The 22624-nt window shown below is 37.5% G+C and overlaps 1 protein-coding gene across 1 annotated transcript in view; it reads left to right on the forward strand.

The window, feature by feature from the left end:
* sorcs2 (sortilin-related VPS10 domain containing receptor 2) overlaps positions 1–22624 on the forward strand; it is a gene marked incomplete at both ends in the record, with an annotated part of 173342 nt that overhangs the window by 113572 nt on the left and 37146 nt on the right. The gene's annotated exons all lie outside the window — the stretch shown is intronic.

Consider the following 22624-nt stretch of genomic DNA (forward strand, 5'->3'; position numbering starts at 1 on the left):
CCACACGTGTGCTTGGACACAACTGTGTGGATGTTTTCCATAACAATGCTATGCACTGGTGCATAAACCAGCATTTCAACATGTATTTGTGTGTATGAGCGAGAGAGAGCGAGCTGTGGCTTATGTGTCCGATGAAAAAAAGAAGGATGATGTTGCAGAAGCGGGAAGGGAGGGAGAAAGGTGGGTTTTTTGGAAGGTGTGTGAAGGATGGGCTAGGAGACTGAGAAGATAAATTAAAAGCAAAGATGAGTGCTTATCTGCACTCATTTCTTTGCAACAAATCTCTCACCAGAAACGACTAGACATGTTTGTTTTGTAAGGAGATTGATGGTTTGAGCTTTTCACCATTGTTTCTGCATGTATTAAGTGCTCCACTACTCTTTCAAGATAAATGAAGTGTAAACTTTCTCTTTAATTACTGTGGTAAATCGATATTTTAATGAATAAACCAAAGTTGTTGACTTGAAAGTGGACATATTTTACTACTAACATAATTTATTACCTCAAAAGGTATGTTTATGACAGACGTATTATTAATAAAATGTCTTTTAGAAACATTAATGAAGACTTTTGTGTGATTAATTGTTTTTAATAAATATTAAAAAACTTGCTTTTGCACATAAGCTGAAATAATATTTTCCACCAAATTTAGATTTTTAGTAAAAGTAATGGAATGAATGAATGTATGACATAGCTAAATATTGACTAAATGTACAGAATATAATAATCAAAAGACAAACATTTAACAACAAAAAACATGAAATTAACACCAGATATAGTAGATAGTTCATTATATGTGTGTGTAGTGCAGAGGAAATATAGAAATATTACTATATGTGTTATGAAGTGTCTCATTTTTCTCCATAAACCAGTTCAGCTCAGCTCTTAGCCAGCCAACTTCTCATTGTGAAGCACATGAAAAACATTCTCTGAAAACTAACAAAGAATTGTTTTTCTTTCCTCGTGCCTTCGTTTCAAGTTGTGAACATGACTCAATCAAGCTTAACAAGCCTCTAGAGAGCTGAGTCATGCTTTGACTTTAATGAAAGCAGATATTGTCATTAGAATAAGCCTGTCAAGCCAGAACATGGAAAATATTGCATCATTTCCAGTTTAAACGTTTTCATTTGTAGTCAGAGAAGTGCTCAGACCAGAGCTGTATGCTGCATAGTTATGGTAGGAAAGAGGTGTGTTATGGTGCTGTGCTTCACTGTGCCAGACTTCACTTTGTTTTAGTGAGCTTGAATGTGTTTCATCAATCCTCTGTCACCATCTTAATTAGCCTATTCAAACTGCATGACAGCCTCTGCTGACCTGAAAAAACAACTCATTATAAAGGCCATGTCACCACCAATTATTCTTTCATTTTATTTCCTCTTCTCCACTGAATATTTTATTATCGTTTCCAAGTCAAAACTATTAAACAGGGCTCAACAATAAGGTCTATTTGGTTCAGTAGTTAGATTTTTATTTGTCCTTCAAACATCTGCAGTGTCCTACCATAATATGTTTTATAAAATGTATTTTTAGCAATGCATCTTAGTGTCAAAAACTGCTAAGACATCTTATGTATATCTGCTCTATTCACTGTTAAATTAAATCCATTCATTGGCACCAACAAGTGTCTTTTCAATATCAGTGTCATGGTCAGTCATAATATCTGCTGTTTAAAAAAGCATTGTTTTATTTGCTGTGCAATCAGAATTGTTAGTGAATTGAATGCAGTTATTACTGATCTGTTGCAGGTTATCCAACAAAAAGTAGAGCGCTGTGACTCTGAATAGCTCTTTACTCCTTCTGTAGATGTTCTTGGTTTGACCCTTGTTTTGGGTCATTTATGAGCAGTAGTACATTTTCACTATAAAGAACTGTTGACCACACAAGTATATTTTTAGCCTATGAGTAGTTCATGTAATGGTTGAAGATAGAGGGACATGAAACTTGCATTTCTCCAATATTTCATCTCTCTTTTTTGACCTGCTCATTTAAAATTCATCAGCAAACTGTTAAAAAGACAAGAGGTGAAAAAGGTATATGGTGTTAAAAAGAGTGCTGAGGTGCTTTAAAAGATCACCTCCATAGCAGTCTAAATATTTCAGTTAAGATGGTCCATCTATAACAGCCGCACGACTAAGACATACAAATGCACTTACATGCGCACAGGTGGCGCTCAATCTAATGTGATACTTGACACATCTCAGTATCACACCACAGAACAGCTCTGTATCTCTCACCATGCATCCAATCCTCTTACCCCTGATGTGATATTTCTCTGAAATATCACAATCCGGATCATGACAATAGGTGATAGGCACAACAATAAGTGATGGAGCCCTTCATACAAGCACCTTTTGTAAAGTCAGCTGTAGGGATTCAGAATGCATCTTGTGTGTGTCTACCTGCCTGTGCATGAAGGATTATACTGTATGTAGAGTAAACAAACGGTCAGTCTTGCATGTTTTCTTTGTAGTATTTTGATATACATGAATGTATTTGCTGAGTGTGCCTGACCCATTTATTAAGAGGTTGGTCTGTTAGCCCTTAAGCTCCTCACCTCATTAAAGGTCTACAGGCCTTGAAGGACATACTGAAATAGCTTTCACAACACCTAGTAGATGCCTCATTTGGCTTTAGTCAATGTTTATAATGGCTAATGTATGTGGAAGATTAAAGGTCTGTTATAACAGAGAGGTAGTTTGCATTAGCTCACATGAGCGTACAGGCTCACCGTTCAACTAGAGTCTCTTTAATAATAAGCCACAGGTGCTCCAAGATATAGAGAATAAATTACTTCAAAATTATGACTTCTAAATGGCAAAAACCATATTTACTGCTTCTCTAGACTATAAAATAAAATAATGAAATGTCAGTCTGCACAAATATACTTATCAAGACAAACAACACCAGGTCAACCGTCAAGAGAGCATTGTGTAAACGTTTAATGAACCTTTTTTATTCCCCCTCCCTTTTTTTAAATTGATTACATGCAACAGTGAGGACGAGGGATTAAGAAGATTTATAGATAAACAGCGATGTTGGCACTTTCAGCCACATTTAATTCAGCAAAAGATTTGAGCAACACCAGCAAGCATTAATGCAGAATACTTTGACAGACAGACATGTTCTTTTCAGACACCCTAAAGGTGATGATACACGAGGCAACATTTTGAGCAATGTTGCCGGGTCAACTTTGGGCAATGTTGCCGTCAACCGGCAACCAGGTGAGACACAGGGCAACTAATTAGGGCAACGGACAGTTGGCAACAACCAATCAGAGAGGAGCAAATCTGTTGCCAAGGAGACGGACACAGCAAAGATGGACGCGGAAACTTTTGCAGCTGTTACTGTTGTCTTTGCTTCAACAATTTTACTTAAGTATAGCACAAAACTAAATAGATTATCTGGTTAAAACGCAATTTGCCATAGTTATTACACACAACAATTTATATTACATGTAATTATTCCATCATTTTAGATGATTTAACTTTCAAAATAGTATTGTGATGGGTATTAAATATCCCAGGGGTTAAAAATTATTACTACAATTACTCTGGAACCTTCCAAGGCTGTAATAATAACAAAGGCAGCTTGTGTTCTTCACAACTACCTGAGAACCGAATCCCTTACCCGTTACACCTACACACCTCCCAGTTTGGTGGATCAGGAGGACACAGAAACAGGTCAACTCATTCACGGATCTTGGAGGGAAGAATCACACTGTCTGCACCCTTTTGCAGCTTCTTCAGACAGGAACTCGTCTTTACAGGCAAAACAAGTGAGAGAGGAGTACTGTAGCTACTTCAACACAAATGGAGCAGTAAGCTGGCAAGAGAATGCAATGTCTTGACTTCTTATGCTTCCTCCACACTGTCACAACCTCAACCAATTTGTTTAATGTACAGAACACAAGAAGATGATAATAAATGAAACACTACAAATCAAATACATTTTGTTTTGTTTATTATTTTTCACTTCAGCCACCTTTGCAAATGTAAAACATAAAATACAAAATGAAATAAGTTAATATACTATATTATTATATATTACTGTTATATTAAATAAATTAAAATTACAGATTAATATACACACTAATATACATACTAGTCCTCATCTTGGACAGCATGAGCCAGCTCAATTATCTGCCTTTTGAGCTTCTTCACCTTGTTGTCAGGCAGAGTTTCTAGACAGCTCTCAAGATAATTTAAAAACCCTGTGTGTGGTGAGGAGGCCTTTTTTTTTAGGAAACCCACAGCATACTGCATGGCCTCTGCAGCTTTATCAATTTTTTGCTTTCTGGGCACAGCTTTGTGGCACTGGGGTTGAGGTGGAGTAGTAGGAGTATGTGTTGAAGGAAAGAAGGAAGGAGAAGGAGAAGGAGAAGGAGAAGGAGAAGTAGAAGGAAAAGGAGAAGATGTGATGTTCTGTGGAGGCTGGGATGTTGAGGGAGCATCCGAAACAGTCAAGTTGTCAGAGCTTTCTTCAGGGGTGCAGGGGTCACGTAGAAAGGACAGGATGTTGTAATACTTCCACTTGGGGTGGTAAACATCTTCAGCTCCGGACCCAGATTTGCTGCTCTTCAGCACCATGCTGTGCTCCCTCAAAAACATAGTACGGAGGTTTTTAAACTTCCTCTTGATGTCTTCCTCTAAGAATAACAGTAACATATAAATACTCTATAGGTGATATGACAAAGTAGGGCTGTGGCACTGACAAGCTACGCAATATTGCATTCATTATTATAGCCAGGCTTATTTCATATATATGCATAAAGAAATTTTCACAATTGGATGTACCGGTAACTTGCTGAACATCTGACAGTTGCTGACAGAGAGTCTGGAAGGCTTTCGTTTTAAGGTCCCGGTGTTTATATAGTTTTGATTTTGGGTTCCACAGGTAGTCATTCTCTGTATGTGTACACAGACAGACAAAACAAGACAATGTTAGATAAACACTGTTAACGAAATAAGTCAGCTAGCTAGCTAACTATGTAGTAAAATCATGAATTACAAGCTGAGCACATTAAAGGAGCAATAAGTGATCTCCTAGAATTGTTGCTGAACACTGTGGATATTTGAAATGAACCCAAACAAACACGCCCCCCTTTGCTCCACCTTCAAAATTCTTGTACATGCTACTGCCTGGTCTCAAACCCCGATCGCATCGGGCTAAAAAGTACGAGTTTGTTGTTGATCGCCAGCAGCACTAGCTCCAGACAAACAACTCAAAACTAACATTACAACAACAGTATTTCTTTTTTTCAGTGAAACCGCAAATCAAGTTAATACTCGTGTATGGAGATTAAACATTTCCGTTTTCAGACATTACCGCTTAACTTTAGGTCTCTCTATTATCGCGGGTCCCAGAGCTCTTGCCTGATCATAACCCTTCATTTTACAGTAATATTTATCTGAACTTTTCTCTTTTGTATACTCTTATCTCTTTTTCTACATACTTTCTGCAAATCGCTCTCTCCTATCGTTTGCTATGGTGCTCCGTCCGACCAGTTTTTAAAAATCGCTTACTGCATCTTTAAGTTGGATAACTGTAAGTGTTTTAAGCATTAAATAAGGTAAATGATCTGTTTTGGGTTGAAACATGACAACTTACCAGCGTAAAAAGATATAAGGTTACGCTCCTTTTCTTCGCTCCACTGCAGCTGAGAAACCGCCATCTTGTTTGAATTTTTCTGACAGCTCCAAGTTGGTCACGTGATTCGCTGCTTGCATTCTGATTGGAGGATCTCAAAAATTGCCGACTACAGATCTGACGGATCCAGATACAATTTTGTTGCCCATTCTCAATGGAAAAGTGGCTGAGCAACATCGCTCGGCAACATTGCCGGGCAGCATTGCTCAAAATGTTGCCTCGTGTATCATCACCTTTAGACAGTAAAGGGTCAGAGGAGGAAAGAGGGGACTGCTAGAGTCCAGTGTTAATCCTTTTTTTTCTAAATAAGGCTGCTTTCTCTTTTAGTTTTACATTTGTTTGGTCTAGGAAGCCCATATTCAAGTATTTGCATTATAAAAAACAAATTCCTTCCGCTGGCTTGTACAAGGTATTTTTTATGAGAAAATGTGCCTTTTTGTGTAATGCGTATTCAAGTTGAGTTTGTACATTCAAGTTTGGGTGTGTGTGCTGTGGGCTGTGCATTTGTCTCTTTTTGTGACTGGTGCGTTTTGTCCTCACTCTGTTTTTTGTGGCACAATCAGGATTTTTCCCAGTAGCATTGCCCAATATGGTCCCTGGCAATGCAGCACTGTACTATTCCGGAAATCAATAATGAACAAAGGATGAATGAGGCAATTATGATGACAAAAAAAAAAGAGCAGAACAACACTGGGCCTCCAGTGGGCCGCTTTTCAAGACTGGCTGGCAGAAGAGAGAAAAAGAAAGTGCATCATTCATACACACTTACTGAACATGACATGACTGACATATGATTGACCTCAAAACTATTCTGTAATCCAACAATATACTATTTTAGTGCCTTCAGAATTCCTGTTTTGCCTTGCATCTGCCTCGTATTGTTTCTTTGATTTTTGTGCATGTTGAAACGCACACAGAGTCTTGGCTGTGAGGACCCTTCCCATATATCCCTGAGCTATTCTGGGCTCTTCTTACTGATCTCTTAATAACCCCCTCTCATTTTCTCAATGGGAGAGTCAAAGCGGAAATCAGAACAGTAATCACTCTGAAAGATGTTGGAAGAGAAGCATCATACTTACAGGAAAATGCAAGTGTGTTTGTGTGTATGTGCATGTGTGTGTTTATTTTCTTGTGCACCCCCTGCTGCTGCCCCTCCAAGCACTGTCATTTTCACAGTGGGTTGCTGGTGTTATGGACGAAAAGAGGAGAAAACTAAAGAGGAGAAAATCATAAGGTAGATAAGAGAGCATGTGAAAGAAAGTCTGATAGGAAAAGCATTGTGGAAGATCACTGGTGGCAAATAACAACTTGTTATTCTTAACTCATTTCCACAGTGGTAGACTCGTGTATGTGTTTGTGTGTGTGTGTGTGTGTGTGTGTGTGTGTATCTGTGGAAAAACTACCACACAAAGAAATGCATTTTCATTTGGTAATTTCTCCAGCTTAAGCATGCTGCACACTGTATGATTTTGGCTATAATTTTCCGGTCTAATACAAATTTCTGCAATCATAAAAGATTTTTTGGAATGTCTTAATGAAAAGGGAAAATGCTAAATTTTTCTGAGAGGGTTACATTTAACAGGTGAGATATAGAATATAAATATAAACACAATAGAAATCAATGGAAAATCTCAAACATGACATTTATAGAAGTGTGTGTGTGTGTGTGTGTGTGTGTGTGTGTGTGTGTGTGTTTGTAATATTTCATTATTCACAGTTTGATTGAACTATCAACATTAGCTTGAATATGCTCAAAAGAATGAGCTGCAGTCCAAGACTTCTGTCTTTCTTTTTATTATTTTCCAGGCAAAACATTGCCAACATTAGGGAAAAAAAATATGGATTTGTGCAATATAATTTCACATGGAAATGAGGATGTCAGAATGGACGTGGACTGTGAGCTAAAATGTCCACTCTGCACTGTCAATCTGAATAGGGGCAAAAAAATCAGAAAATCGCTGGCTTCAGCTAGTTAGCTAACTTCCACGCTGCGAGGAACATAGGGAGCAGCAGTAAACGTCTTATTTAATGGCATCCAGATACATTGCTATGCCTTTCTTTGACTGCAGTGTCATCCAATGGACACAAATGTTATCAGAGACAACAGCTTGATCAAAGGACATTGAGGAAGCTCAATTTTAAAGCAGTCTGCCTAACATCTGACATATTCATATTTTTTACCAAACTTTCAAGACACTGGGGCACACCTCATAAAACTGGGACTGTCCTGAGTAAACCGGGACATCTGATAACCCAAGCCTTTAGGCTCTTGTCAGCCTAATTAATCATCTGAATGAATGCGGCATGAACTTGAATGACATTTTCTGTTGGCATGAGCAAATTGAGAAAGTGGAGGTTTAAGGGAACTAAGCTACATTAAATTCAGCTTCAGCATCAGACGGAAGCCTGTTGTTCATTGAGTTAAACAAAGATGTACATGCTTTTATTGGTACGCAGTGTAGACCCCTTCAAATAAAATGACAAACACAAACAAACATACAGTAGCTTCACTCGCAGCCTCAACCCCATCACCTTGACTGATTGATTCCCAGCTCTCTTTTGTCGTATCTACATTGGTGTTGTGGTTCACCGCATAATATCGTTAGTGAAGCAAACCAAAGATGACATGCACCAACATTAACAGAAATGAAATCTCGTTTCCATTTAGATTTTTCTGTTGGAAGCCAAACCAATTCCATATTACATTACCTCTAGTGGTTTAGTACTTAGTTCTCGAATAATGCTGTTATGTTGTGTCCTCAGGGGCACTATTTATATCCTGATCTTTCTCTATCAAATAGACAGTAAACTGCTTCAGTCTTGCTTGGTTGTCCGCACATGATGTGCTGGGTAATAGGTGTTTTCACTGTCACCGGTTATCATGGCTATTGACAGAAGTCATAGCCCTATTGTGGGCCATTTTCATCATGCCATAAGCTGTGTGCAAATGTCAAACCATTATCTTGTTGTAAAAGTGCATTTCACAGAACAATGGGATACTTAAAGAGATTGTTCACCCAAAACTTTTTATTAAAATGTAAAATTATTTATTACAAATTATTATATTTCTTTCTTTCTTTCTTCTGTGGAACATAAAATAATATACTGTGAGAAATGTTTCAGTGGTCCAAATACATACAGTATTACACACACATATATGAGTAATAAACACAAGCACGCTGTGCTAAATTATTCATACATGTCGCCTATATAGGTAGGACTTTTGTTTTATTATGCATTTATTATTATTATAGTTTATTTATTTATTTTTTGATGTGTCAAATGCTTGATTTTACTGTTTTATATCAGGGGTATTCAATTAAAGTTCCATTAAAGTCTCTATTTTTCCTTCCCATGAACAGTTACACATTTCCATCTGGGCACCCATAATGCTTTGTAAAAGAGAGAAAAAAAACATAAACAGTCAACATAGTCATCAAAGAATGTCTTGTCAAAAAAAAAAGCCTTGTCACAAACCTGATTTTAACGGTCAGAGTCATATACAGTATGATAGTGTATGATAGGTAAAAATGACTACATTTGCAGTACACTCTTAAAAAGAAAGGTGCTTTACAATGCCATAGAAGAACCTTTTTGTCTAAATGGTTCCATTAAGAACCTTTAACATCTGAAGAACGTTTCGGTTTCACAAAAGGTTCTTTGTGGCGAAAAAGGTTATAAAAAGGTAAGCAAGAGATGGTTCTTTAAAGAACCTTTGACTGAATGGTTCTTTGTGGAACCAAAAATGGTTCTTCTATGGCATCGCTTGAAGAACCTTTTGAAGCACCTTTATTTTTAAGAGTGTATCGTTGTTTTCTGCTGTGTTTTAGCAAGAGTATTGATCTATTTTGCTGCTCACCATGCTTCTGTTTTTAAAATAACTGCGTCATCCACAGCTCGTAATGGTGCTTTAGTGTCTTTAGAGAGAAGCAGAGCACACAGGAAGGGCTTGAATGAAGCCTGTTTAGCTTTAGATAAAAAAAAACAGTAGATATAACACTGAAAGATCATGACAATAAACGACCCTTAGCACTTGTAGTGTGAAGTGCTGCTCAGTTTATTTAGAAATGGTAAACTGGTGCTGCCATTGCCATTATGCACCACGGTCCAGTTGAAACCAAGCTGACATCTGAATATGCCTGTTGTATATGAAATGTCTGAGATTAAAATGAGTCAGTTAATTCAATTTAAAAGTTACTTTATTTTAGGACATCAACATATTAACTTTATTTTCCAAAATATTCATGTTTTGGCTTTACCTTCTTGTTTTATTCAGATGTTTTCTCTTCACTTGGACACTTCTTACATCTGCCATGAAATAACAGCACTTTGGTATTCATACATCTAAAATGTTCAAATGTACAGTTCAAGAATCGAAAGCAGAACTCTTGATGTAATTGACTTGCATTTACAGCACCATGTGTGCCCTCTGCGATTGACTGTAACATCCTAATATCCACGTTTGGGGAAAAAAAATCTCTCTCGGGATTCTTTCCCTGTCTTACTCTATTTCTCTCGTTCTCTCTGTCACCTCTTCCAGACTCTGGCAAAAGTTCCTCTACCTTGTTTCTATTGACATCCGGTGATCTGTTTACTGCTGTTTGTTACAGCTATGAAAATACAGGAACATTTGCCACTTTTCCCTCCACACCCACAGACATTAAGAATAAATAAGGCAAGTGAAAACGAATGAGAGGAGAGAGAGAGTTTGACTAATGATGTTTCCACGTGAGCTACATTTCCTATTATTTACACAATAGGTAATTATTCCACCTATTCCTCTCCTTCAAAATGAGCAAGAATGTTTGAATTGGATCGTCTCCCACTCACTTGACTGGTGAGGAGTGCCTGAGGACAGCGGTCTCCACGGAGACCATATGGTAACCAGGGTAACCTGGCCTTTGACACTAGCTCAGTTTTCAGAGGAAATGGGTCAAACCTTTGGTGTGGAAAGGAGGGTCTCTATTGCCTCTTACATGGTCTGCAATCATGTTTGGTTAATCATGTTTGGATAACATTACTCACATTAGTTTAACTTCTCAGCATCGTCTCTTTTTTGAGTATGTGTCTTGGACCGTTATTCTGCCCACAGTCCAACACAGAAGCCGCTTCCTCCTCTCTCAGGGTGAATCATTCAAGTGCATCCTCATTTTCTTTTTCAGAGGAGCTCTGAACTCTACTCTCCATCTTCGTCAACACTTGGCCTCCTGCTTAAAATGAGAACCAAAAAAACTGCAGAAGTAATAATACAGGGAGGGTGCAATTATAATAATGCTCATTGTAGGGGTGGGCATTATACCGATAGACACGATTAACTGGTAGAAATTTGTCAACCAGTAGAGATTTTTGACTATCATCTCTATTATGGTTACACGCTCACGTGGCATTGCTGTGCTATGTCTGGTCACGAGTTGCCAATTCGTATGAATTTGTAAGAATGACCCACACCTAACCCCGCCCCTAAACCTACCCGTCACTGGGGTTTAGACAAAGCGTACAAAATCATACGAGTGAGGTGGTACGAAATCGTACGAATTAGCCACCTCGTAAAATATGTATGAATTGCCGTGAGATAGCATTGGTGTAACAGTATACTGGATCCGGACTAGTGATGGGAAGTTCGGATCATTTTACCGACTCGGACCTTTGAGTCTCGTTCAGTAAAATGAACGAATCTTTTTTCGAGTCATTTCGTTCATTTTAGCAAAATATAATTCAAATGTTATGTGTTACTTTCCAAACATATCTACTACTTATGCAAACGTTTATCACACTACAAACAATACAAAACTATGCTATAAGAAACAGAAAATATTACTTAATTGTTTACCTGGGTCTTTAGTCTATGATTAGCGCACCACCTCTTATCTGACAAGTGTTCGGGTTTGAGTTGTTCGTTCATCACGTGACAGCCCCATACGCTTAACCAATGCAGCCTGAGCCGGAAAGAGAATTGATTAGTTCTTGTATATCGAGTCTCGGGTTTGAGTCGTTCGTTCTTTTGTCACGTGACCACTTGCCGGATCAGTACATATCAAATAGGCTACCATAAAGTAAAACTGTATTTTTTGTATGTTGGATCATATTTAAGAATTATCATAAAATTATCAAAATATGTGTAATAAGCATTTTCCTAGAAATAAAAATGGTCTGTTCATTTTTTTGAATGCAAACATGCCTTAAAGCTGTAGTCTACGATGTTGAAAATCAGTCGAGAAAGCCAGAATTTAAAAAAAAACTCATCCCGCCCCTCCACACGCACACCCCTCCCCTCTGTGCTACCTGATCCCTCCCACCGGGAAACGACCTGAACAACGTCACTCAGTCAAGCAGGAGTAAACATGGAACAGAGATGTACCATGTGCGATGTCGGCTAACATTCCAATGCCGACCGGTAGCATGATCATGTTGTCAGACTGATAAAAAGCTATTTATGTAATACACCACACCATAAAAGTATAAATAAATGCTTACCTGCTCAACAAAAAGTCAGCCATGTCAGCGTCGGTTTTAAGTCCAAGGTTTCTCTGAAGCTTCCTCCAACGGGCAATGGTGGACCCTATATTGATTCGGCTTTGAGTCCGGCGTTCTTCACATTTTTTTTTTAATCTCTGCTCTTTCCTCAATTGACTTTCTCTTTCTTCTAACCTTGACTGTTGGGGCGAGCAGGGGCCGCTTGCTGCTGTCTGTTTGTTGGTTTTTCTCCATTGCTGAGTTGATGCTGCCTACTTTCGCGCAAAATTTCATGTCGCAGGAGGGGGCGGGGTGGGGTGCGGTGGGTGGAGACGCGAGTGGAGCAGGGGATTGGATGAGAGCAGTTAACCAATGTAAGCTGTCCGGCCGGACAGCTTACATTGGTCAATTTCTCTGCGGGTGTACACCCAATAGAGTGAATGGATTTTTTTCATTCTTTTTTCTCTTCATATTATTAGGATTGTACTGTAGAACCATAACCAGCATCTAAACGAGGTTATTAATAATGAACAATCTTTGAAATCGTAGACCATAGCTTTAAAGCATGTTCTAAAATATAGCCACAGTGTTATTTTAAAGCTTAAATATTTAAAAAAGGCCTAGCTTGTGCTAATAAATATATATATATATATATATATAAATTCATTTTTTTTTTCATTGTTTAAATTCATTTGGGATTAGTTATTCTCTTAGCTAGAAAGCTTTTTTTTGGCACAAATGTGTTATTTATTTTAAAGCTTATTTATTATTAAAAAAAGCCTAGCTTGTTGTGCAGTATTTTGTTTTAGTTTTTTAAGGCTCTGTGGCTTTAGTATATTTTAATTTTCTTGTATTTTTTATTTAAATAGTTTAAATTCATTTTGGAATAGTTATCTTCTTTGCTATAGCTTTTTATGGCACAAAAATAAACAATAAAAACAATTCAGGAGTGTGTACAGAGTGTTAATGTCTAAAGTGTCATATGTTACAAAAGTATAGTAACACTATAGTCCAATCTAAAGGGTTAACTCAAAAGACAAATACAACAAGGTATTGTATTTTATGAAGATTAGACTAAAAAATAAAAATAAAAACAAAGCATAACAAGTCAAGTCTGCTCTATTGTCAATTCTTCCACATGTACAGTACATACATACAGAGAACTGAAATTGCGTTACTCTCAGCCCCTTGGTGCATACAGTTAACATTAAACAGAGACGTTCAAATACAGATAAATACAGTTTAAACATATGTACATACAACTATACAGATATACAAATGAGGACGTTTGTAGAAAAATAAAAAAAGAGATAAAGTGGCATAAGGGCAGAATAGATAGAGTGCAAACCAGTTAAATAAAACAAAACTGTGCAGATATATGTGTAGTGCAAGAAGAGGTTAACCAACTCGTTATTATCTTTTTTTACCACATGGTGTTATGGAAAAGAACATGTGACAGAAATTAAAAGCAATAATTTGAGACCAGAAAAGCATCACATAACTGTAAGAGTAAATAATAATACTAATAATTCTAATAATAATAATAATGACTATGCACCCGTTTGTAAGGAAGGTTGTAAATTAACTAATTTCTCTGTCCAAAACTGTCACGTCACGTGACAAAAGAACGAACGACTCAAACCCGAGACTCGATCGAAGAACTAATCAATTCTCTTTCCGGCTCAGGCTGCATTGGTTAAGCCTATGGGGCTGTCACGTGATGAACGAACGACTCAAACCCGAGAATGCTGTGCAATGCGCATGCGCGACTGAACGAATCACTCCCCGAGACGACTCGTTCTTCTCGAGTCACATTAAAGATTCGTTCAAAATGAACGAATCGTTCAAGAACGACCCATCACTAATCCGGACAGCTCTTAAAGTGACAGCAGTCTAATATTCCTGCTGTCTGTCATTCATGCTAATCAAATAACAAAAGAAAGAAAATCTCTCACTGCTCTTGACTAAATCAATTTTGTAACTTTAATAAGAAGAAATATATTTAATTTATACAGTGAAGAATATGCATTGTTTTATACATTTGATTACTGTATACAATGTAGCTTTTATTATTAATTCGTTCTACTGTAGGTTTTTTTTGTCCTATTGCTTGTAATTAGTTTCTTATTTTTATTTAATTGCTGACTGTTTACTTGTCTTCGGTGAACTTGAGTTGTTGTGTTTGTTGTTGTTGTTGTTTGTTTGTTTAATTTAGGCTAGTATTATTTGATATTGTGATAATGACACTGGTGACAAGATTATAAAATTTTTATGGTATCAAAAATTGTGCTATCATAAAGACCTTATTTAAAGCAAAAATAATTATATTGTGATATATATTGTTACCATGAAATAAGTTTACTCATGTTTACTAAGTAATATTGCCCACCCCTACTCATTAGTAGTGTTGGTAAAGCAATTATAGCATTAATATTGGTCTATAACTAGCTGGGTTAACACTGCATTAAATTAAGGCAGAAATAGGAAGCATATTTAACATGAAATGTTGTGAATTTTATTTTGTGTTATGTTTAAATAGTAATTATGTAAGGAAACGTCAGAAAGGAAAAATATCATTAAAGAAAAGACTGCTTCTGTTTTGGGGTTACAGCTTCAGACAGTTTGTACATCCTCTCCTCATGTCAGAATGAATGATTCTCTTAAGTCATTGTTCTGGCTTACATAACATAATGTGAAGAAATAGTTCCATTTCCTCTTGTTTTCTGCCTCCATTCGCTGTCCATCCCAATAAATAAGTCTCTCTTCGACCTCTCTGTTTTCATTATTGTCCTGTCTGGAAGTGGAATACGGCAAAATAATCTCGCCATTCTCAGGGTTTAACATGATGGTTCAATAAAAGCTTAATGGAATGGAAAAGCATTATTTTTTTTCCAAACAGAGATTTGCTGATACATAAAGCAAACTGCATTCTATTTCATTTTGGGGAGAGTGAAAGGTCAACCTTTCATTTACCCCAACTTCTATTTACTCCTCTCCTTCTCTCTCTCTACCTCTACTGTGTGTGCAGCCATCAGGATTTAAATTGACTCTGACTACACGAGTCTGTGGCCTCCAAAATAACTGCCACATTTATCCATGAATCATCAGAGTTGAATAACAGCAGCCATTTTATCATTATGGAGATGCATATTTTGTCCTTTGAGGCCTGAATTAAGCATTTGTATCCAAAGCCATTTTCCCCATTTTAGACATATCTATGTCAGACAAACAAATTGAAATGACAATTACGGCACAATGCTTAATGGATGATGACAGTACAAGTGCAGCTTTTCAGACGTGTACCTGTGAATGTGCAGCTGTTTGATTTCACCCACGGTGAGTGCTAGGAATATTACTGGCAAAGTTTGTATTTGATTTTTAATCCCCACAATCCTTTAGAGGAGAGAGGTCCTGCATTTACGATAATCAATCAGACATGCTGAAAGGTTTGAGCATGCACAGCCCTGTCCAAAAAACATTAGCTAGCATGCTTCTCTGCCAAGACACACAGAGTCTGGTCTTAAACTATTTGCTTAATGCCTCTGAGATCAGCGCAGCACAGAAAAAGGCGTAAAACATTTCATGATTAAAACTGTGTAGTACAGCATGAGGTTAATAATGTAACTATAGACCTCATTCGCTGCAATGCTTTATGTTCACCTAAATCCTAGCAGTAGTTTTGTTAGTAGGTAAATGGTCACAGAGGGCTAGTCTCGTGTAGGGTTGACCTTTTGCGATCAAGTAGACCTGTTCCTTTATAGTTGTGCCCTTGAGCAAATGACACTTAGCCTCTTGGTGCTACAGGAGTGCTTTTGCTGTAATTAGTGTAGCAGATGATGAAAATTGTCCGCTAAAGGGCAAAGTTATAATTTCTGTCTACATATCTCTAACTGAGCTCTCAGTGTGTATGAGGTGGGACTCGAAACCAAGAGCGGCTTCTTACCGTGACCGAATGATTTTCGTGACGTTCTGTTCTGCTAATGGTTGTCTCGTGTTCATTTTTCCACCTTTCCCTGTATTACTATTCAAGGTGAGGCATATAGCATGACCACTGAAATCCAGCTGCAAAGAGAAAGATTCTTATATAAGCTATAGTTTTTATTGAATTTATGAGTTATGAGCTGTTTTTAGTGAATCACAGATGCTAATGAATCAATAACACTTTACAATAAGGTTTCATTTGTAAACATTAATAGACAACAGTAGTTAACTGGAACTAAGAATGAACAATACTGATGTATTTATAAAGTTAATGGTTAAAGTTTATTTATAGTATAGAGTTAATGTTAATTTCAATATTGGTTAATAAATGAATGTTAACAAATGAAACCTTATTGTAATGTGTTACTAATGAATCAGCTGGAGCTATTTCCCCGTTCCCTTATTGAACTGAAAGTCATTAATGTATTTTATAAAAATTAATTAATTAATTATGTTACTACACACAAATAATGTCACTAATGTTTTTGTTTTTTGTTAATGAAATGAGCCAACAATTGGCAGCAGTATTGAATTTTCTGTTTTTCCAAACATCCTAAATGGAACGATTGAGGATCTGGAATTGTAAAAGGAATCACAACACTATGCTGAATACGTGGCAACTTTCATTAAATTCCTTACGATTTCCATCCCTAAACATGGACTTGAAATAACTTTTTGAATTATATTTCAGGCTGTAAGAAAGCTGGATTTTTACTTGATGAATTTTGTTCTTACACTAGAAACATTGATTAATTTAGTTTTACGCATATAACTTAAAATATTTCTAAAATTATTTGAAGGGCCAAACCTATATTAAATTTGAACAGTGACTGTTTAGAGTAGCAGCTTTTAAATGAACTGCTGTTTTAAAATCCTCCCATCAAATCTGCTGTAACGTTGTTATCATAACGGAGACAAAGGCACAGATGGCGCTTTTTGCACATTTAAAGTGGTAGGCTGAGATTACTCACTCAGATCTCACTGGAGTCAGAATCAGAGAGCCCCCGCAGAGACGGGGAAGGAGATTAAGCTTTCCCTGTGGAGAATCTGTGCCGTTTTGACCCAAACAGACTGTTTGGAATTGGTGACTACATATGGAGAAATATCCACATTGGGTCCTTCCTACTGTTATTTGATAGACATAGGTCCATTAGGTCAGAGAGATGATGTGATTGCTTATCACTGCTTTTTATAACAGAAAGTTTTAAGGTTGCAGGTTTACATGAAATCCATGTGTGCAGAAAGATCTATAGATTTTTGTGTATGTATTTTGATAGTTGATTATGCTTTCAGTTAGCAATAACTGTGGAGCAGATATTGTGTTTATTAATTTGTTCGCTTGTATCTTTTTTCTTCCATATGTCTTGAGAATGAGAATGAGAATGAGCTTTATTGCCAGGTATGTTTACACATACAAGGAATTTGTTGTAGTGACAGAAGCGCCACAGTGCAACAGAATGACAGCGACAGGACAGGACACAGATAATAGAAAGAATAATCTACAAATAGAAAAAAATAGAAAATGTACAAAATTGCAAAAACACAATATATAATATAGACCATTATGTATGTACAGGTATGATATGTGCAAATTTGAAATGTAAATAAGTATGTGTGTTAAGTAAATCATGTATAATAGTGTTGTGTGTTCCACGTTTAATGTCAGGATTGCCTGAGAGAAGAAACTGTTCCTGTGTCTGGTCGTTCTGGTGCTCAGAGCTCTGTAGCGTCGACCAGACGGCAACAGTTCAAAGAGGGAGTGTGCTGGATGTGAGGGGTCCAGAGTGATTTTCTTAGCTCTTTTGTACACTCTGGATAAGTACAGTTCTTGGAGATTGGGGAGAATTGTACCAATGATTCGCTCAGCTTAGCTAAACCAGACAGTTATTGAAGTGCAGAGGATGGATTCAATGATGGCAGAGTAGAACTGTTTCAGCAGCTGCTGAGGTAGGTTGAATTTCTTCAGCTGCCGAAGGAAGTACAACCTTTCCCGAGCCTTTTTCACAATGGACTCAATGTGATTGTACCAGGTCTTTAGAAATTGTGGTGCCCAGGAATCTGAATGACTCCACTGCAGTCACAGTGCTGGTCATGATGGTGAGTGGGGGGAGAGCAGGGGGGTTTCTCCTGAAGTCCATGATCATCTCCACAGTTTTGAGCGTGTTAAGCTCCAGGTTGTTAAGACTGCACCAGACAGCCAGCTGCTCAACCTCTCGTCTGTAAGCAGACTCGTCACCGTCCTGAATGAGGTCTTGTGTAAGGCTCCATGGTATAGCACTTTCTCAACTCTATTCAACACATTTTACTGTGTTTTTAATCATTATTTGACTAACACATTTGAACAGATTTCCTGATAAAATTACAACAGAAATTATGAGGGGAAAAGTCTGAAGATTCTGCGTGTATAAATGCTATGGATGAAACAGTATTTCTTTTGAGTATTGTGTGTTTATGAGAAATGGGGGAATTGGTGCATCATGCATGCGTGTTCTGGCTTCGTTTATGCTTATTAATGGAGCAGAAGTGATTGACCCAGTATTGACTCTGAAAGGCATATATCAATGGCATTAATTAATCTACCTACATAAATCAGCATTTTTAAAATGTCCCAATTCAACTTCATCTCTCTAGCATTTAGGGAGATAATCTAAATAAGTTCCTTTCAAGGTCTGTCACAGTTCAGCTCAGAGTTCAGCTCAGCTTCACAGTTCAGAGTTTAGATTGTAGGTGGGGGGGAGTGAATGTCCAGCACTCTCTCCACCCTCAATACCACGACTGAGATGCCCTTGAGCAAGGCACCGAACCCCCAACTGCTCCCCGGGCGCCGCAACATAAATGGCTGCCCACTGCTCTGGGTGTATGTTCACGATGTGTGTGTGTGTGTTCACTGCTGTGTGTGTGCACATTGGATGGGTTAAATGCAGAGCACGAATTCCGAGTATGGGTCACCATACTTGGCAGTATGTCACTTCACTACACTTCACTAAATCATTAGTTTTATATATATATATCTATATATTATATATTAGTTATATATCTTTATTACTGTTGTGGTATCACACATCTAAACATGACTTTATTTTGCATATTTTATTTAATAAAAAGTAAATGGGATTGGGCCTAATCAGATTGTTTCCCACTACAGTAAACCAAGGCTCCAATATATAATGTATTGCTGACCAACTAAGAGACTGAAGGATATATCAATATATATTGATCATCTTATCAGCAAACTGTTCCCACAGCTAAAATATGATGAATTATCTTGATATAACACTTTAGAATTAGATGCTTTTTTCAAGAAGTGCTTTCCAAGAACTACTTTTCTTTTTGATATCCCTTAAAATAATTTAATTTGACTGTAGTAAAAGTGGATAGCCTGAAATTAACATCTACGTACGCTATCAAACTTGACCTTAGACTAAAAAGTTTTACAGCTTTAAAGCTGATGCTGACAAATTGGATCATGTTTGAAGACCTGACAGCCAAAAAGACATCACTATGGACATGAGTTTTACTCTAAGGCAAGTTTTAATATGATCAAAGACACTTATACACAATATTAAGCGACAGGAGATAAAGCCATGTCACTGAAATGTTTTTTTTCCAGTCACCAGCTGTGACCGTAACAAGTGAAAGGACATTTTTGATCATCAGTCCCACTCCTCATAACTGTACATTATAGTGCTGTAATGATACATCGATCAGTGATTTAAAGTATAATTGCACTGTGTAGAAATTGCTTCTTCTTTTTTTAAGATGCACCTTTTAACACTCTCATGTTACCCATATCTGCTGAGGTACAGTATCAGCAAATTTTGTATCTCTGGCTAAGAGAATAGATGTCAGATTGTATTGTGAGGAAAAGTCTACATTAAATATCTTCTGGTTGGCTGAGATTGTCACGTCACACAGTAGTCTCTCTTTCAGGGTGAACAATGGACTTGTTGCTGGAAATGCGTTGCATCTTTTCTGGATGGGACATGGTATAAGAAAATGTATCACTTGATCACAGTCACACATCATTCAACATTGGTTTAACTACTTGGCCACAACATTTTTTTGCGGGTGTGTTTTTTGCAATTTTTTTGCCAACAGTCAAGGTCTATATGATTACACCTTCCTCAGGTCATGAGGAAACTGTGCAGGAAACTGTATAATTGTTGCCAAGCACTGGACCTATAGACAAATGTTACATAGTAGCCCCAAGCACAAAGCTGTGATCATGCACACAGTGCGAGCATTTTTATCCCTTTTTTCCTTTTGTCTTCAGTGTTTTCATGGGTCCTCGTCCCTGGTGTAGGTGTTTGATGTGTGGGCTGTCCTTTAGTCTGAGCTGAGCCATTATGACAGGCAGGAGGGACTTAATAACAGTGCTTTCACCCCAAGCATGCTCCTGACAAATTACCTGTGTGAGACCTGGGTTTAGAGGAGGGTCAGTGGAAAGATCACGCTCTCTCTCTCACACACACACACACAAGCACAGACAAACACACATTTCCTTTGTCTCCTTTGAAAAGGGAGTCTCTTCACTGGCCTCTGTACCTTCACAATATCATGCAGACATAATAGATGCTTAATGTCTATTCAAAGTGTTTGATGTGTGTGGGAGAATATTTCCATATTCCACATTTGGAGAGAAATAAAGAGAGAGGGGGATCTGTATATGTGTGATGTCACAAGCTTGCCAATTAGCAGAGGGGCTTTCTTAAAGGGATAATTCCCCTAAATTGAAAATTATGTCATGATTTACTCACCCTTACCTTAACCTGTATGCAAAAGAATATTTTTTCGACTATACAGTGACAATTCATAGCAACCATGTCAATGTCAATGTCTAAAAAGGACAAAAAAGCACCAAAAAAGCATTCCTTATTATTACGATTCGTCTAGGTTTAATCGTAACAAAAGAAAAATAAATAAATAAATATGACTCCCACGCCCAGTCGTCAGACCCGAAAGATTCAAATAACAACAAAAATCAAGAAAAACGATAAACGTTTTATTAAGATAAAAGAAATTGAACAATATGAAAGTTGAGTGTGGTCAAACAAAGTAACAAAAAATAAACCAATAGGTGTTATAATCTTCAGGAAAACCCAAGGCCCAAAATAACAAACAAAAACAGATAATAAATAAATTAGACAAACTAACTTCCCTCAAAATATCCAAAATCAAAATACAACAACTTATCCTCCATACTCTAACAAAACAGAACGAACGGAATTTCAAAAGAAAAGGGCAGGTCAACCCTACAAAGAACACCACTGAAAATAAAGACAAAAGTATCTAACATATAAGCTGCTACAACAATGGTCTGACGGCTGGAGAGGAGACAGGAGAAGTGCGACCGGCCCGGAATCGCAACAACTCGTCTTCTGGAAACGGAAGCACTGTTTTAAACCCACATAAAGGGGTGGAGCCAGCTCACAGCTAATCATCGTAATCCTGAAACAAACAACAAAATAAACACACAAAGAAATAACAATAACAAAGAAATCAAAATGCAAACAATATACAAACTCAAAACATTATACGAAATTACATAATTCCGTAACACCCCCTCCACTAAGAGTTAACATTATTCCTATACAGAGCATGACAACGCATCTGCTAACACATTCTCTTTTCCTTTCTTATAACAGATGTCAATATTAAACTCTTGTACAATCAATGCCCACCGCATAATGCGTTGATTAGAGTTCTGCATTTTTGCAAGGAAGGTTAGTGGATTATGATCAGTAAAAACTTTAACTGGCAATGAACTCGAACCCACATATACTTCGAAGTGCTGAAGAGACAGTAATAGCGCTAAAGCTTCTTTTTCGACAGTGCTATAATGCAGTTGATGTTTCAAAAACTTCTTCGAGAAGTAACACACGGGATGATCCATGCCGTGATCGTCTTCTTGCAAGAGCACAGCACCAGCTCCATTTGCACTAGCATCCACCTCAATTTTGAAAGGAAATGAAAAGTTCGGAGCTTTTAACACAGGGGTGCTACATAACAGACTTTTAACCAAATCAAAAGCTGTTTGACAAAGATCAGACCAAACAAAATCTCGAGATTGACTAAGCAAATTCGTAAGAGGCAAAACAATATCTGAAAAATTTCTGCAAAAGCCACGATAATAACCCACCATGCCTAAGAACCGCCTCAATTCTTTCTTAGTTCCTGGCATAGGGAATTCTAGAATAGCTTGCACTTTAGCAGAAACTGGGCAAACTTGTCCCTGACCCACCTGCTTTCCTAGGTACGTTACCGTAGCTTTACCAAACTCGCATTTTGCGAGATTAACGGTAAGCGAAGCCTCTTGAAAGCGATTAAAAACATCGTGAAGGGTTTTCAAATGATCATCCCAAGTGGAGGAATAAATCACAACATCATCTAGATATGCTTCACAATTAGGAACACCGGCTAATACAGAATTCATAAGGCGCTGAAATGTTGCCGGGGCATTTCGAAGACTGAAAGCCATAACGGTGTATTGTAGTAGATTGTCAGGAGTGACGAACGCAGAAACTTCAGCAGCGCGGGGCGTCAA

The sequence above is a fragment of the Barbus barbus genome (genome assembly GCF_936440315.1).
Source record: "Barbus barbus genome assembly, chromosome: 2".
Lineage (NCBI taxonomy): Eukaryota > Metazoa > Chordata > Actinopteri > Cypriniformes > Cyprinidae > Barbus > Barbus barbus.